The sequence below is a fragment of the Perissodus microlepis genome, chromosome 17 (genome assembly GCF_051167445.1).
Source record: "Perissodus microlepis isolate ML-2025 ecotype Zambia chromosome 17, ASM5116744v1, whole genome shotgun sequence".
Classification (NCBI taxonomy): Eukaryota; Metazoa; Chordata; class Actinopteri; order Cichliformes; family Cichlidae; genus Perissodus; species Perissodus microlepis.
Genome location: NC_140477.1, coordinates 36,769,395 through 36,788,667, shown reverse-complemented (window position 1 = coordinate 36,788,667; position 19,273 = coordinate 36,769,395). Strand labels below are relative to the sequence as shown.

The window sequence follows — 19,273 nt, the reverse complement described above, 5'->3', positions numbered from 1 at the left end:
GAACACTCGGGCCTCGCTGCCCGGCAGACACACAGCAGCTGTGTGATGGATGTTCTCAGGCTGCGGACGCTCACACACTGAATTAGTCAGCAAAAGCTCTAACCGGCACTTCAAAGTTCCCTGGCTCTGGTCCAGGGTAGCTTCCTAAAAACGAGCGTCACGTTTACAGTAAGAGCTCGTACGTTCCCGGAATCTCCCACCTGCCGACACATCGCCTTTTCCAAAAGCTCCTCATCTGAAACTAAAGATCCCGTGCTTTCACATGCACCTCCTCATATCTGTTTGCGGCTGTTATGTTAGAAACTGTAGGTGAACTGACAGCTAGTGAAAGATTCACGCCAAGGTCTGCTGGCAAGAGTGTAAACAGTCTGTGTGCAAATGAAGAGTCCTTTCTCAAAAAGAGTTGGCAGAAGTTCAGCGCTCGATATCTCTCTTTATACAGACTGGGATCTGTGAATGTATTATTTGTATTATTAATTCGCCTGGATTTCCAACTCGGCTTGTAAACAGGTTATGGAAAGTTTTTAATAAGCTGTCACTGAAGCTTAGAAAAGCGTGATGGATGGGTCCACACCTACGTGCTTCCTTTTTTTGGTCTGAGACCAGCTAAGATGAGGGGCAGATCTGTCCAGACTGCCCTGTTGAGACTTGTTTAGATTTCTTTATTCAGATTTTCATGAACTGAGATTCTGTTGGCTTTTAGATGCCATCACTTGACTTTTCATAGAGTCACTTCCTGCGGTTTCCTTTGATTATCTACTGACAAAATGAGAGCTGTTGGAATTTGGCTGCCTTAAACAAACAAGGAAGCAAAGCTCCGCCTCCTACATACTCTAAAACCATTCACAACATGTTTGGACTTCAAGCACCACGTGTACATTGACCTCACTATAGCATTACTCTACAACTCGATTGCGATTGCGGATGTTGATTTTAGCTGGAGAGAGGAGCTACAAGGACATTGTGCAAAGTCACATGGGATTAAAAAGTCATTAATATTTAGATGATCAGACAGGCTGTAAAAGCAAACACAGGTTTGTCGAGGTTGTCTAAACCAAACGCCGGTGGGGCTGAGATGTTACTGCATGGGAGGAAACAGCAGCCGGTCAAAGGAGTCATCTGATAAACTACACTGCTCACAAAAATAAAGGGAACACTTAGACAAAACAATGTAAGTCAAACTGTCCACTTAGGAAGCAACAATCAGTGTCACATGATGTTGTGCAAATGGAACAGACAACAGGTGGAAATTATAGGCAATTAGCAGGACATCCCTAATAAAGGAGTGGTTCTGCGGGTGGTGACCACAGACCGCTTCTCAGTATCTCAGCTTTCTGGCCGATGTTTGAATGCTGGCAGTGATTTCTCTCTAGCGGTAGCGTTAGACAGAGTCTACAACCCACACAAGTGGCTCAGGTAGTGCAGCTCATCCAGGATGGCACATCAATGCGAGCTCTGGCAAGAAGGTTTGCTTTGTCTGTCAGTGTCCAGGGCATGAAGGCACTACCAGGAGACAGGCCAGTACATCAGAAGACGTGGAGGAGGATGTTGGAGGGCAACAACCCAGCAGCAGGACCGCTATCTCCGCCTATGTGCAAGGAGGGACAGGAGGAGCCAGAGCTCTCCAAAATGACCTCCAGCAGGCCACAAATGTGCATGTGTCTGCTCAAACGGTCAAAACAACGGCCACAGGTGGCGGTTGTGTTTACAGCCCAACACCATGCAGGATGTTTGCCAGAGAACACCAAGGTGTTGGTGCATGACCAGTTTGGCAGCGGGTCAGTAATGGCGTGGTGTGGCATTTCTGTGCCCGCCAGAGAGCCTGACTGCCATTAGATACCGAGATGAGGTCCTCAGACCCCTCGTGGGACCATATGCTGGTGCGGTTGGCCCTGAGTTCCTCCTAATACAAGACAATGCCAGACCTCATGTAGCTGGATACTATGGACTGGCTCGCCCGTTCCCCAGACCTGAATCCAGCTGAGCACATCTGGGACATCATGTCTCGCTCCATCCACCACATTGCACCACAGACTGTCCAGGAGTTGGTGGATGATTTAGTCCAGATCTGGGAGGAGATCCCTCAGGAGGCCATCTGCTACCTCATCAGGAGCATGCCCAGGTGTTGTAGGGAGGTCATACAGGCATGTGGAGGCCACACACACTACTGAGCCTCATTTTGATGTGTTTTAAGGACATTACATTAAAGCTGGTTCAGCCTGTCGTGTGTTTTTCCACTTTGATTTTGAGTGTGATCCAGACCTCCATGGGTTGCTGCATTTGATTTCCATTGATAATTTTTGGGCAGCACGGTGGTTATCACCATTGCCTCACAGCAAGAAGGTCCTGAGTTCAATTCCACCATCAGGCCGGGGTCTTTCTGTGCGGAGTTTGCATGTTCTCCCTGTGTTTGCGTTCTCCCCGGGTACTCCGGCTCACGTGTGGTGTCAGTTTGAGACTCCTACATCGCCTTGTTCTCGAGTTATCATATACAGAGTTTTAGAAAGCTTGATCTCAAACTCATCAGAGATTTTTGCTGATACAGCGATGTTATCAATTTCAAACTTTATCGCATTCAAAGCCTGCGTGTCCATGAGGCCCTCCCGCCTGCAGGGTGAGGACGATACTGAGGTAAAACAAACCAACATTGTCTAAAACTAGAACTTCCCTTTAGCCAGCACGCTCAGTAAACACATCCTAAGCTGTGTGCTGTCCCTGTGAAAGCACCAGTGTTACAGTGGTAGGAAAATGTGTTTGCCCCTTTCAGAGTTCCTGTTTCTTTGTATGTTTGTTGCACTTAAATGTTTCCAATCAACCAGTCGAAAAAAAGAAAAAGAAAAAATCAATCAAAAATCGGCCGATAGATTTGACTTAAATCACCATATACTGGTATCAGTTTAAAACAGATTTCTTAGGCTCTGATTTAGAACTTGAAACCTCTTCACAGTCCTTAAGATCACTTCCGTCAAACGTCACCCTCCCAGTGACATGTATTCTGTTCTGACTGAACTATTTTTGCAGTTTTAGACTCTTTCAGCTCATGAGTTGGGTTTTGGACCCATGCACTGGGTTTCCAGCTGTGCTTTCAGATGCACCACCACTTCCAGCAGCAAACGGCACACGAACAGCGTCTGCAGTTTCGTTTGTGTGGTGGAACATTCAGCAGCTAAAGACACAGAAATGTTTCTCAGAGACAGCAAACCACTCCCATGAGCAGCACTGCCAACTACGCCTGCATTTTAATAACCGTTGGACTCACATCAATAAGGACGGGATGTCGTTTATGTCAGAATTCATCATGTGAGAATCAGGCCAGAGCAAAGTTGTGTTCCAAAGGCCCGATCAGGAGGAGTGGGCAGCGTTCAGCACATATTCATTAATAGATAACAAACACAACACGCTGTGCTTCAAAGATTTTCAAATTGTATATAACATTTCGCAGTTACTATTCCTACATTAGGACTGAAACAGTGAACTGACAACTGTTCAGGCTACTGTAGGGGTTAAAAACAGACATACGGCTCAGGGATCACCGATAAGTGATCCATCAACCAACAACTGCGGGCATGTAGAAACCCATTATCTAGTGCAAAACGCTGATGATGAGCGCATACACAGTCATGCGTATAAAAGATGTTTTAAGAACACAAGTGGTGCTGTGTGTGTGGATGTGAACAGACAATATGCATGACTGTGTTCACCATCTTCAGTGCTGAGTGCTCTTACTGTCAGGACTCTCAGATTTGACTTGGAAATGAAGCGTAATGAAGGCCCACTCAGAGTTTCACTTGAGAAGCTATTTTAAATTGTGGTGCCTTTTCGATTAGTCTGGTGTGACCTGGACTGTACTGGCCAATGGGCAATCACTATCATGGCAACATCTTTATTTGAACCTGACACAAAGCGTCCTGTGCAATTACAGGTAGCAGCCAAGGATACATGACAGTCCAGACTGTGGTGAACAAAGTGTGCGCTGGCAGCAGATGGAATCGTAGCACCATGTCTCCATTACTCTGGTTGCCCCCACAGCTCCATCACATTCAGATTTCCCCCCACAGCAGGAAGCAGTGGTATGCTTTCCATTACCGTTTACATTATCATGTCATTACTCATCATAGATGAAGCTAGATACCATAACTATCCAATGAAAAAACTGTTACTATTTAGTTACATCAAAGTCAGTGCAAACAACAAATCTAGAAAAACACTGTTTTAGTTTTTTCTATACTGATTGGTTCAATTGTGTTTTTTATGTTGTAGAAGATATCAAAACCAGCTGTTAACATTTGAGTGTAGGCCTGAACAATACTAAAGCACACCAATGAACATAATGCTTCCCTTTTTAACCGGCGTTTATGCAGTCAATGGTACATGTAGGCAAAAATTAAGCATTAGAAGTTGACACAGTGACTGCATTCTCATCTCCGTATATGTGCCTGACTACTGAAGAGCCTGAATGTTTCTGAAGGCTTTTGGAAGGTCACAGTCCATGCACTTCACTTAGACAGCTTGCTGGCAAACACACGCAAACTCGTGTGAAATTATTCTTATAAATGGCTGAATAATACTGAAAGTGTGAAATTACTGGATGACTGACATGCTTAGCCCTAATAATGAAACTAGAACAAAGCACGGAGAAAGACACCAGGAGACAGAGTTATATTGAGAAATCTTTGTAGGCGTTCTGCCAGCAACAAACTGTACATCTGTCATGCTGACTCAGAAAAATTACACATGCATTAGGCTGTAGCTTCATTTCACTTTCTTGCAAAAGTGTATTTGAGGAAGCATCAGGCTGTGGCTAATTTAAGACACAAAGGGTGTGTAAATAAAAGAAGAAGGAACCATGAGCCTGGAGCCTATCCCAGCTGTGTTAGGGTGAGAGGCAGGGTGGAAAGGTCGCCAGTCTGTCGCAGGGCTGACACAGACAACCATCCACACACCCCCGTGCTGCACTTCTAATTTATGTTAATAAAATATTAGTGTTGTGTTGGTGTGGCGTTTGTATGTTCTCCCTGTGTCTCTGTAGCGCTCCTGCTTTCTTCATTTTCTTTTTCTTTTTTCCTTTTTTTTGTAAATATAGCACCAATGAGTCAGATCAAGGTGCTTCACTGTAACGTAAACACAATAAGACAAAGAAAAGCCCCAAATAATCAGACCACCTCCTAAGAGCAAGCATTTGGCGAGAGTGGGAAGGAAAAACTCCCTTTTAACAGGAAGAAACCTCCAGTAATACAAAGGCTGAGGACTGTGAGGGGAGGGGGAGTATGCTGCTTGGTAAGAAAAGCCTAGTTAGAACTTTAAAGTGTAGCTGAAACTAATTTGATGATTCAAAGGTTTCTATGATTCTAAACACTTTGGCAAACAAGACTCACACTAAAGAGGAATATGGCTGCGATCAATAAATAAACAAAGAAGATAAACGAGGAATAAGTAGAATCATTAAAAGCACTAAAGTATTGTACGACAGCTCTGCTGTTTGAGACCAAGGACAGTTCGTGTACATCGTATTTATATATTTACCGTCAACGTGAGAGAGAGCTCAGCGTTCTCTCTTATGCAACAAATATACAGTGTGCTGTATCAGAAACATTATATAACTTACTGAGTCCAATGCTGTAGTTACATCACAGCCTCTCTGCTCTGGTCTTCTTCAGCTTCTGCCAGGGTAGAAAAACAGAGTCAATACACCTGCCACAGAAAAGTGTCATTGCACAGATGAAGAAGTAGGGCTGTGCGATATGACCAAAATCTCATCTCCCGATATAAGACATCTATCGTCCGATAACGATATAAATCACAAAAATGTAACATTTTCTGTAAATTCTGTGAATCTCGGGCAGCTCGACTTGCGTGAAGTGTTTCCAGCTGCGCGTCGTGTACCTGGAGTCGAGTGTTTTAACCGATGCATGAAACGATACATTTTTAGACATAAGTTGTAACGGCGCCATTTCTTTGTGAGTATTTATTACACGGCGTGCTGCGGGGAGAAGCCTGTTCTAACGTTTGAGTCTAAGGTCTATTTTTTAGCACCTGGCGTCTTTTTTACTTCTCATCCGTAAATAATCTGCTCTTTCACGTGATTCAGTTTATTTTAAAAAGTCTCAACAGGATCTTGAGCTTTATTGTGAAAGGTTTATGTGGAACATAAACAAGCGGACACGCGATGCTGTTACCGCCGTTGTTGCTAACGACAACGCATAAAAACAGGCGCTTGTCCGTCCGTAGTGTGGTTATATTAAATATGAGAGAAAGAGAGAACTTTAAGAACTTAATAATAACTGCAGTGACCATCAGAACATGAAAAAATATTGCCGTAAACAGTTTATTTTGCGACACCACGAAACAAACGACAGCGTAAAATGAAACGATAGACGTTTTTATATCGTCATCCGATATATATGGTTATATCGAGCAGCCCTATGAAGAAGAGTAAGAAACACTGCAGATCACAAGTTATTCATCTGCTTTTGGCCAGAGTTGCTTAATAACTGTGTTGACTGTGACACATACGCCCGTCTGATTTAAGGGACGGCCCGTGGCCATTAGTCAGGCTGCTTACAGGACTGGCCTGTGGACAAGCAAAACAGGACATGAGCAGGGAGCCGCACAAGAACCAGCGAAACGGTTCCCAGTCCATGTTCCTCATCAACCACTTGAAAAGCGTTTTGACCCAAAGCACCACCAGGACCACACATGAGTACAGCAGGATGAGATCACAGCTACAGACTATCAGACGCTTGACCAGCACAGAGACACGCCCCTCTGTGACACAGCCTCTCAACTGATACTTCCAAGTCAAACAAAGCGCTCGGCCCGGTCGCTGCCGGTCCCCGCCCAGCAGGAAATGATAAAAGGCCGCCTCGTGTCACACCTCTGGCTCCCATCTTAGGGCGCTCCTTTGAACCAAATGAATGGTCAGGTGTCAGATTTTGCTGTGGTTGGTGAAAACAAGCGGTGATTTCTCACTTTCATCAGGCTAAGCAGGTAAAGTGAGAGGAGGCTGGGCAGGTAAAACATCAGAGAGCTATGAGGTCACTCAGCTGACAAGTGGAAATTCCCTCATTAATTGAATAACATGAAAGGACAATAGCACTGCTTCCATCCAAGTTTCAGTCATTTGACACCCAAGTTACTGCTCAGAAATTACACCTCAGTTCTTGTGTCTTTAGGGTTTGTACTTAGGATTATATTACAAGAAAGTCAGAATTCAAGATTTATGGTTGTGATGTCACAGATTTAGAAGAAAAACGGTTCACGTACAACAAGATGTCAGTTTCTTAGTCTAACTCTCCAAAAGCATAGCAGCTCCGATGGACTCGTCCCAGGAGGAGGAAAAAGACACACCAGGACACGTCTGACTCCCTACCTGCGTTTAGTATCTCATCAAGACTCCTGGACTTTCACTTCTCCGCTCTACCCGACACACACGCTGACACACACACACACACACTAACACAACCCTGCTCGACAGCCTCTCTCCCTGTGCTGCCTACCTGGCATTGACAGCAGAGCATTACAGAGACGTGGCGGGTTAATTGTTTATGGCTGGGCTGGGTCATAGCAGTGGATCCTGTTACTTTCCACTGACGTGAGTTCATGGAGGAAGGCGCGCAGGCAGGTAAACAAACCCAGGCGAGGTGAGTGCATGGGGCAGTGGAGCGCGCTCACGCACACCCACCTCCACGGGCACTCCTGTGAACAAGCCGAGCATTAATGACATCAAATCAGCATCAAGCTGCTGTAGTGCAGGTTCACTCACCATCTCTTCTGTGTGTACAGCAGGTGACCCTTTAGTGTTTAGTTACAAGCCTCCTTTTTCTTCAGAATGCGGTAACCACCTCCTTTAAATCCCCAAAACACCCACACTGTGTGTGCTGGCCCCATGTGACGCCATCCTCTAACTGAGCAGCTTCAAGTGTAATTCCTGGCTCTCGCTGTGTCCTGATAGTGACGGATTTACAGTTCCCGCTACTCTCTCCTTCTGTGTGTGTGTGTGTGTCTCTTGTCCTACAAAAATGGGTGTATCTCCCTGAAAAGAGTGAGACAAATGTGAGTAAGAAGCACACCCACATGAAAAGCTCACTTTCCCTCCCTCCCTCCCTTTCAGTCTGGCTGTCAGCATTTCCTCCAGGATGCACACTATGACTGTGATTTATAGTGTGTTATATACTTGTGTTCTCTATCCAAGCAGCTGGACAGAATCCCAGCAATGCTGGGGAATAACAGGAGAAATGGCTTCCCCCTCACATACTGTATGGGACTGCACGGGGAACTGAACCCATGATCCCGGCAGCGTTGGCGGCGTGCTCAGCCTGTAGAGCTACACACAGCGGGACCACACACAAACCCCCTTTAGCTCTGTAGTAGTCAAATAACTCCCAGTTCTTCTTGTGCTCCGTTAGTCTCCAACATATGAACTGAATGGTAAACAGCAGGAGAATGAAAGCAGTCGAGGGACTCCATGAAAAGAGTCGCCGTCTCCATGGCAATGCCAGAGGCAAAGAGCGCCCCCCCCGAATCACCGCAATCCTTTCTGTACACATAGGGAATTGTGAGAAAGCGGATATGGGCCACATAACCTCTCTGTCGGGTACCAGGCACATCTCCACTCACATCACTACACTTTGACTACATGCAGGTCAGAGGTCATGGTCAGGACACCAGTTTGACTTGGTATGAACTGTTACAGACACAAATCACACTTCTACAGCTGATTCTGACCCGACACCTTACCACTGTCCAAGGGTTTCAGTGTTGCAGACAAATATCAATGAAACAGACACAAAATCCAATATATCACCTTTAGTGTCTTTTGTTTGTTTGTTTTTTGCCTTTTCTCATGTAAATAGTGAAATTCAGCCAGAACTACATTCACAGCATTGCTCAAAAACACAACTGCAACCAACAGGTCCTTCTATCTCTCCAAAGTAATCTAGCTGTCGCTCTGCACACAGCAACCTGGCAAGTTCCCCATCTTTGCTAAACAAATACTTGTCTTTTGATGTAGGAGAGTCTAATTCTAATGTAATGTAGTCACGAGGTTAGTGCCTAAAATGACCTTCTCTTATCACGTTCCTTTAACCTCGATGGAAAACGTCCCGAGGAAAGGCGCCAAGGAGAACTCACAAGACAACTGCAGCTCTTACAGGACACTGGGCTATTGGATGGTGTGATGGTGGTGACATGGCTCGTGCTCATGGTGAATGACAGGAACACGCAGCACAGACCATAACTCCAAACTTATAGTTGGAGCTGCTGTGGCTCTGGTGGAGCAGAAGAGGATCAATCCCTGATACAAAGTCCGGTCTGGATGCCGAAATATCATTGAGCCTGGACCCAGGCTGCATCCACTAAAGTGTGTGTGTGTGTGTGTGTGTGTGTGCGTGTGTGTGTGTGTGTGTGTGTGTGACTGGGTGAATGAGACTTGTAGTTGGAGGTTGTAGTGTAACTCCTGACTTTGTGAAGACTTTCTGTGACTGAAGTAAGTTACAGATCATCCTGAAGGCAGCCAACACAGCGACACTGAAACTGATGGTGTGGTTATCCTGAACTCACTTTGATATACGGCGCTCCCTCGCTATAACGCGGTTCACCTTTCGCGGCCTCGCTGTTTCGCTGATTTTTTTTGTGCAATTTTGCAAGTTTTTTTTCCCAGCACATTGTGTTCTGCGTCCTGATTGGCTGTAGACCACCGTCAGTCTCGTGCCGTGTCTCCTGTACAGTACAGAACACGTTCAGCTTGTCTAATTTACATAAATCTTCGATCCTAGCAGTGTGACTCTGAAGTGCTGTACTGCATGTTTGTAAGTTTTCTCCCCAACAAACAACAGTGTCGACGAAACGTCGTCACCTGCGGGTTCCTTTGGTTTCTTTCTATAATACTGGACTCATTTTTCTACAAGGTTTGAACTTTGAGAGTTTAAACAAGACAGAAAAGTGTGAAAATGTTCATGCCTGTCTGACAAAAGTGTGTAAAGTGTGTAGTGAGGGGTTTTCAGCCTTAAAACATCTATAATAATTGTAAAAAATAAAGTTGGCTACTTTGCGGATTTCACTTATCGCGGGTTGTTTTTAGAACGTAACTCCTGCGATAAACGAGCGGCCGCTGTAACTCATAACGGCTTTTATGGATTTGTTTTTTGTCCCACACAGCAACCACTTCATACAGAGCACGTGTTATTACAAAAGGGTAATGTTCACAGCTCACTTATAAAGTGACTTTAAGGTATGGGTCATGGCATGCAATGAAAAAACATTTCCATGATCTGCATCCCTTGTTGGTCATGCTTATGTTTATGGAAACAGTCAAATAGTGTGTTGCTGTGAATTGTGGTTCAGCATTATCCGTCCAATCTCCCTCATGCTAAAGAAGGTAAGAAGGAAATAATAATAATACATTTTATTGAAGAGTGTCTTTCTAAGGTCACCTTACAAAGAGAAAAAGATATCAATGAAACTGTAGATTAAAATAGATTAAAATTGACAAGTAAAATCTGTATTAAAGTGAGTAAGCCAGTTTAAACAAGTAGGTTTGGAGCTGTGACTCAAATAAGGGAAATGAATCTATATTTCTGATGACTGGAGGAAGTGAGTTCCAGAGCCGAGGAGCAGAGCGACTGAGAGCCCCACAGTGGCAAGACGAGCAGAAGGAACAACAAGATGAAGATCTGAGCGAGCGGGAAACTGTGGTGATGTGAAGCAGATCACAGAGATAAGGAGGGGCAAGGTTATGGATGCACTTAAACGTGAGAGCTAAGATTTTAAAGTTTATCCTGGCTTCTATGGGAAACCAGTGTAGCTGCTGAAGAACTGGGGTGATCTGGTCTCTTAAGGGAGTCCGAGTTATGACCCGAGCTGCAGAATTCTGAAGAAGCTGAAGTTTATGGACGGACTTACTGGGGAGACCAAATAGGAGGGAGTTGCAATAGTCAATCCGGGAAGTAATAAGACTGGACGAGGATGGCAGCAGCATGGGGAGTAAGGAAGGGACGAAGTCGGCTAATGTTACGTAAGTGATGCAGACCGGGTTATGTAATTAATGTGAGACTGGAATGAGAGAGTACTGTCAAATATGACACCCAAACTCTTTACCTGCAGGGAAGGAAGGATGGAGGAATTTTCAATATTAATGGAGAAACTGTGAGATTTGGTTAAGGTAGAGGCCGTGCCAACGAGTAAGACTTCTGCTTTATTACTGTTAAGTTTGAGAAAGAACCAAGATCTGATCTCCATAAGACAGTTAGAGAGGGAGGTAGGTGGGAGGGATGAATTAGGTTTGGAGGAAATGTAGAGCTGGGTGTCATCAGCATAACAATGACAATTGATATTATATTTTTGGAATATATGACCAAGAGGGAGCATGTAGATAACGAATAAAAGAGGCCCTGATACTGAACCCTGGGGCACACCAGCAGAAACAGGAGAGAGACTTGAAGAGTGTGATTGAAGTTGGATAAACTGGGTGCGGTCTGAGAGATATGAGGTGAACCAGGCAAGGGGGGGTGACTAATGCCAATGGATGCTAATCTGCTCAGGAGGGTGTTATGAATATCAAACGCTAAGATCAAGCAGGATGAGGTCATTAGTGATCCTTAACAAAGCAGTTTCTGTACTGTGACTGGGGCGGAAACCAGACAGAAATTGTTGGTAGAGATTATTCACTGAGGTATGAGTGAAGCTGGGAGGCAACAACTTTCTCGAGGATTTTCAAAATAAAGGGGAGGTTTGATATTCAAAATGATTGGGATCTGCAGCAGGCTTTTTGAGAACTGGAGTGACAGAAGCAGTTTTCAGAGATGAAGGAACAATTCCAGTGTTAGGGGCAGAGTGGATAATACTGATGATGAGGGAAGACCAGCTATAACAGAAGCACAGAAACACTTTTTGTTACATGTTGATTCACTCAGTTGGGTCTCATGCCTGACATCCAGTTCCAAATGTGTGTCCCAGCCACAGCTTTCTGTCTCCAGGAGTATCTGGGCCACAGCAGTAAACATAAACACAGCTGGTAGCTGGTACAAGGAGAAGGTGAGAGCAGGAGCACATATGCTGTGTCTCCAATTAGAGAGCATGATCCATGACTACAAACACACACGGCTGGGTCAGACCTTAATAAGAGTGTGTGTCTGAAACAGAGGGAACAGAGCGCGTGCACACGCGTGGCCTGAGCGATGAGCGGGTTTCTCACTAATGAGGCTGAACTCTGCTTTAACTCCCGCAGAGATTCACCTTCTGATGGAATGAGGCTGTGTCCACACATGCACACGTACCGGAGAGCACAAACAAAATGGAAGAACAGGATGAAGACGTAAAGCTGCCAATCGCCTCCGCGTTTCCCCCTGTAGGCGGGGATAAAGTTCTCCTGAATGGGATGTTGTTGCACTGCAGGGCAAAGACACAGCAGTGCCACACCCAGTCATTCACAGACTCCAGGCTCCAGGAGGGGAGAGAAAATGCTGCGAGACGTAAGGAGGTGGAATGAAACGGCGCAAAATAGGCAGAACTTCTTCACTGCACTGCCGACTACACGCACACGACCTCCACAAGGAAAACCAGTTTGAAACGGAAAAACTTCCAGAACAGCCATTTAGCTATTTCATCCTCCACTTATGTACAAAACAAGCATCGTCTCCAAATTTGGTTTCTATCAGTTACATTACAAAGCATTGGTGTAGCTCACCGGGATGAGCGGGCCATATGGCTGAGAGTGAGGGCAACAGTTCAAATCTGAGCCATGGCCCTTTGCTGCATGTCTCTGCTTTCCTTTAGAAGAAAGACAAGTGGATGATGTTTGAAGGCAACTCTTTAAAATAAATGAAATGCGTGACTGGAGATCAGCATAAGAACCTGCAGAAGGTGCTGCTGGGGTGGATGGTGGGTGCACAAAACACTGAAGCCTTCTGTGGCTCGGTACATTAATGCAGACCTACTATGCTCATTCCTGGTTCTGTTTCCTGGAGTAGTGATTAATGCAGCCCGTACCATACTCTGTCTGAGGAAGCCTTTTTGCCTCCAGAGTGTTTCTGTTAATGAACCACAATCTTTGTATAAAGAGTTAGCGAGTGTGATCCATCATGTGATGGTGTCACAACAGCCTGGACATCAGGGCTGCCACAAACAATTATTTTGATAGTCGACTAATCAGATCATTGGACGTGAAGCGCAGCGCTTCTTGCACCAGCAGCATCTGCTCTTATATAACTGTCATTAGCTTACAGCTTGAAGTGTTTAAGGTGCTAACTAAAAATAAAGACAAGATGATAGTTTATTAAACTTTTAATGAAATTTGCAGATTGTTTTGGTGGAGTTTAATAAACTCCTTGTTATCTAAAATATAACAGGACACCGGAGTAAACTCTTGACCGTCTCACACTTCTGATTAATCAGTTTTCTGCTTGACGTTTATTCACCTGCGTGAAAACTAACTTTAATCTCAGCCAAACTGATTTACTCAGGAAGAAATAAAATGCTGAAAAAAGCCAAACAATAACATTTTTAAATTATGAGTAAGTGTAAGTGACTTATATATCATGTTTAACCTGAGTAGCCAAAGACCGCGGGGGTCAGAAAACGACATGCCAGGAGTTCGCTGTTCTCGCCGGCTCTAGAGACCCTCGAGCCCCCGGCTAGCTATCGAGCTGGTGGGTAACAGACGTCTCCGAAAAGGTCGGAGCACTTTAGCAAATATGTGGTGTCTTGATAAACCGAGCAGATATTTGAGGTTTACACAGCTACATTCTCGCCTGAAAATATGTTAAAAGTTTATTTTGTGACCCAGAAAGATAAATAAGAGTAATATTAAAACAAGTAGCTGCCGCCATTGTTGGAAACTGGAATTGGCAGGGCCGCGCTATGAATTCTGGGATAGGAAAACATCAGACGTTTACAGTGTGAAAGACGAGACTTCAAACTGGGAGTCCTGGGTCGGAGGAAACTGATCCCAACTGCGTGACTCAATCCGTCCTAAGCCAAACACACTGTACTCATTAGAGATGGACCGAGCCGATATTACGTATCGGTATCGGTCCGATACTGACCCAAATTACTGGATCGGATATCGGCGAGAAATAAAAAATGTAATCGATCCATTAAATATCACAAAAGCACCTCACAAAACTTGCTACACGGCGTAACTCGGCTCATAACCGTAGCACGTTGCAGCAGTATGCATCACGTGATAGAGCGGCTGTGTGTATTTGTAGCCTCGCTACCAATCCGGCATTTCATCTCTGAGAAAGTTATCCCAGAGAGAAGTAAAGCAAGTGTGTAAGTTCATCTCTGAATGTTTGTAAAGCATTCCCGCGTTAAGCTTAACAACCGATATATGGAGCGACTGCCTCTCTCTCTCTCTCTCCTGCTGCTACTTCAATCGTGAAACTGATCAATGATCAGCTGATCGGCTTTTCTGTCGCGAGTCCGTCTCTCTTCTTTGTTTTTGGCCCACTTCATGCCAGAAAGAGGAAACCAGCGGCTGAACAACAGCAGCACGTTTAAGCTTGATAAGCTGTTGTTAGAATTTATTTAATATTACTTTCTACACCAGGATCTTTTTCTACGCAGCTGACGGCTGTAACTGTGCAGGGGCGGATCTAGCAAAGTTTAGCCAGGGGGGCCGATAGGGCATGAACAGGGAAAAGGGGGCACAAAGACATACTTTTCTTTCTTATTCTCATTTAAAATGTCGAGCTTTTAATAAATAATTATCTGACTCTTACACCCAAAGTTTTAATCTGATGTAAAATATATAGAAGTCCATTACTGTATATAGTAACTGTTAAGTCTAATATACCCTAGTAAGCTATAGTACTTTTTCCTTTGGGAAGATACCATCTGTGCAGTTCTGTAGAAGAAAGATGTTGAATCTATTTAATTATTCTTGAAAAATAATTTATTTCTGTGCATTTTTCCCCCTGCATCAAATTAAAGTTGATTACATCAATTAAGCATCATGAGGTGGAGGGTGAGGGGTGGTTCCCTTTTTTTTTTTTTGCTGGGAGTTTGCAACCCTATTAGTTAGGTTGCTTAATATTTCTGCTAAGTACTCTTTAAAATACCAGAATAGGGAGGATGGAGCAGGTTTAAGTTTATTAGATTGATCAGTTTTGCTGAACTATGAAATATTTTGGGCGCAGTGTATTTTTTACATGCAGGTATAACAGAATAGCTTTAGTGTTGTTGTTTATTTAAACTTGAGTATAAACTTATACAAAATGCAGCAAGATATTAAAAAAACGTTTTATTGATTAAAAAAACACACTATATCGGATTCATATCGGTATCGGCAGATATCCAAATTTATGATATCGGTATCGGACATAAAAAAGTGGTATCGTGCCATCTCTAGTACTCATGGCCTATTTTTCAGTAGCTCCCACCGGAGTGGGTGTGTCCACATACAATCAAGGTGTAATAATACCTCAGTCACAGCTTAAGTGATGAACATGTGAATCTATCAACAACTGTAATAAAATATACACAAATGTGAAAGGGGGTCATTCTACATATCAGCCATTTTTTTGGGGTCCTTTGATGGTAATAATACTAGAACATATTTTTAGGATATGATGTTACTCCTCCTCAAGCAAAAGATCCAAGTACTTGATCCACACAGGGAAAGAAAGTTAATCAGAATTTAGAGTCTTCAGTGGCCTAATTACATAAAAACAAGCTGTGTAAACCTGGAAAGTACAGACAGAACAATAAGTCATACACAGCGCCAACACTCACACTGCCTGCTGCGTCCACGCTCCGCTCACTCCTTTCCCCTTCAGCCTCTCTGGCTCTACAGTGCCTCGTGTCTGTGTGCTATCATTCATAGTGCAACACTACTCAAAGTGTCATCATACTATCTGTGACTCAACAGGCTAACCCCCACCTATGCCTTCCATCCATCTTATCTATCTGCACTCGGGATTTTAGTGTGTTTGTATGAGAGAGCTCTAAGCCAGCCACACTGCAGACAAATGCTGCGTCCTCAAATAACAGAACACTACACGAAGCATTAGAAGCATGCCTGTGGTTCACCCTCACACAGCGTGGGCTGCGTGCGTGCGACCCTGTGTGTGTGTGTGGCAGGTGCGAGTACACAGAAGGAAGTGACTTGGAGATCCGGAATTCCATCGGAATTCAGTTTCGATGGTGGGAAGTCGTAAATTGCATGACGCAGACTCGATATAATCATCATCACACACCACAGCTGACCCTTTGTGTGTGTACACAGAACATACGTGTGTGTTTGTCCAGCCAGCCGTGCGCTCACCTTGAACCTTTACCCACTTCTGTGTCACTCCATCATAGTTCTGCTTCCATGATTTTCCTGACTCTTACACTGAAATGAAAAGCGCTCCGAGGTGTTAGCCGACTGATGTGTCGGGCACGCTCAAATAGAAATTCAGGCGAACGGTGATGCTTACGTTAATTTCACGCTGGCACTATGGAAAACAGTGGATCAGACCACACCATCACATTATTGCAACGATGTCCAAGGAACGTGTGATTTCATTACCTGTGCAGTAACTATTTCAAAGACGTGCACCGGCTGGGTCTGTGACTGTCAGCAACCATCTTCAAAGCGACGTTGGTGCATCGAGATGCTGATGAGATACCGATAAGGCCGCATCCGTCTGTTTGCTGTCGGTTAGCAGCAAAATACAATCCAGTCGGCATTAACGTGAAATCTGTTTGTGATAATACAGCGATTAGCTGCAATCAGTTATGTAAAAAAAAACATACACTGCATACACAGAAACTCAATTAAACTGAAATTCACATCAACTTCTCAGGCCGGCCTCACAGATCTGAAGCACAAACAGTTACAAAAAGACACGCAGCACAAAGTCAGCTTACTTTGTTATAGGAATATAATCAGAACAAAACCAACTGGCAATCTGCTGAGACAGGAACACCATCGCAAAGAAGACGAGTTGTGCTCATTAGCACAGATCAGTTCCAGTGTGATGGCAGCAGTTTTTAAATTAGTCTGAAGTTACTCTTTACTCCAGTAAGTACTAACAGGGCTAAATGTTCAAACAGCAGCCATGGGTGTGGTTAGGTCTATAGGTGATTTTGGAAAGTTACAGTAGGGGTGGTTAGGGTGGGGGTGTCACACAGTTTGCATGTATGATTTCAATATTCTCCTCCTTATATTTTCACCTTGAGAAAGGAACTCATATACACAAATACATATGCAACTAACCTCTGTCTCTCTTCCACAGCAGGTCTTTGTCCTGTCTTCCTTCTCTCACCCCAACCAATCACAGCAGATGGCCCCGCCCCTCCCTGAGCCTGGTTCTGCAGGAGGTTTCTTCCTGTTAAAAGGGAGTTTTTCCACACTGTTGTTGTGATTTGGCGCTGTATAAATAAAACTGAATTGAACTGAAAATCTTACATAATCTTGTAAATACTGGCAGTACTTTTATCCACGCCAAAACACAGTTTCTGCGAGTCCAACACATTAGTAAATCTTAGTACAATCAGTTTTTAGGGGCTTTTTTTCTACCAGCTGAAATTAACATTTTATATACCGTAAATTATTCATTAATTTCTCAGACCTGATGGATGGGTCCATCTTTCATACCGTCTACTTTGAACGCATACTGTTCATGAATACAATCCCAAATAGTGTTAGCAGCTACAGCTAATATCTGCTGATCACTGTCCGCCCAGGTTGCTTCTGTTCAATGTGCTAATTTAGCATTAGCATCAGCCTCATATAGCGTTTATCATCCTCACTGTCACCGTTAGCAGAGTCAGCGCTTTAACGTTTACACATGAAACTACCTGAAAGGCTCAACCCTGTGGTGAAGGGTATATTACAATAGATGGACTATATACTTTCTGGCAGTTCTAAATGCTATCTCTCATTATACAAATATAATCTCTAGGATTAAGCCATGAAACACCAGCTTGCACTTGTCAGATTATTCAGGTGGAGTGAGCTGTGGAATGCATCAAGAATAGTTTATAGATGATTTGGAGCATGTTTAAAACTGTGTATCTAATATATATGCATATTTGTGTTGTTCCTAATAATCACCATAACAACGCTGGTCCAGGATGAACACTGTAACGTTGTGATGTCATAGCGTTGGAATTTGTAGGAAACTGGAAAAAAAGGCCTTTGTTGATATAAAAGTCTCTTCTGGAACAAATAATAAATAAATTTTCTTTATTAATCTATGAGCTATAACTAATATATTATAATCCTGGGTTTCATGTTAGCCAAATTTAGGTTACTCCAGTTGGTTTTCTTGTGATGTTTTAAGAGCATTAGCTAACTTCCTGGCTAATGCTAACAGACGACATCAGCTCCAGTGTTGATTCTGGACAAACACTCTGGTGATGCCACAGGAACAAAGTCGACACGGGGATCAGATGGTGTGTTTGAAACCCTCTATACGTTTAACCACAAATCTGAAACAGCTCTCAGCTGTGATATACTGCGACCAGCATGCATGGGAACAAACTGCAGTGCAACAGATGAGATATTTGTGCTTTTCTCCTGGCTGGTGAGGATCACTCGCTGCTGCTTTTGCAACACGCTGCCTGCTCTGTCTTGTCAGTGTCGACGTTACCACGTATGAATTTGTTCTTTTCACTGTGCGAGAAAATAAATGTGTGGCACTGAGGACGTGTGAATAGTGCCAACTGTGTGAGCTCTGTGTTCAGTTTGCAAGAAACCCCACACCTATGTTTACTGCAGAAAGGACCTACATACCCAGCTAGTGTATATGTCACTTCACCAACAGCTCAAGATAAATTTTAAAGCTTCAAACACTTTGATGTACTTCCTTTCTTTCACTTTATCTGTTCCGATCAGAGTAAACACCCACTAAAACAAGCCCTCAACACAATAGATTTGATGCTCCTCATTTCCTCCTGTCACTCATCTCCCTCTATTTATCTCTCAACATTCTCATCTTCCTATCCAGCTCACGTGATGCATGCTGGCAAACACACCCAAAACTAAGCTGTAAAGGCCACGCAGTGTGGTAAGGAGGCAAAGTTCACAGTGTGAGGGAGTGGCATGCTGTGTAAGGGCCACGGGAACACATACACACAGTTTCACAACAGGTGGGATCACGCTGTTCACCCACACACACATTCTTTTCGTTCCACAGCCAGGTAAACATCTTGGTCCAGAGAGGAAGGGCACAAAGACGTAACACACGTCAGGTTGATCCATAAAATGCATTTTCATCCTGGTGTTTAATGAACTGGAGACATGATTACAAGAAACGTATCGTACAAAGACGCTCAAACACACACGGAC

The 19,273-nt window shown here is 43.9% G+C and overlaps 1 long non-coding RNA gene across 5 annotated transcripts in view; it reads right to left on the bottom strand.

The window, feature by feature from the left end:
• LOC146370039 (uncharacterized) overlaps positions 1 to 19,273 on the bottom strand; it is a 56,607-nt gene that overhangs the window by 9,426 nt on the left and 27,908 nt on the right. For 3 of the 5 annotated variants that reach the window (XR_014797342.1, XR_014797344.1, XR_014797346.1), the window contains 2 exons: positions 16,508 to 17,309; positions 5,606 to 5,660 (listed from right to left, as the gene is read on the bottom strand). This is a non-coding gene — a long non-coding RNA (uncharacterized LOC146370039). The remainder of the gene's footprint in view (positions 1 to 5,605; positions 5,661 to 16,507; positions 17,310 to 19,273) is intronic. The other 2 variants (XR_014797343.1, XR_014797345.1) reach the window with 2 other exon arrangements.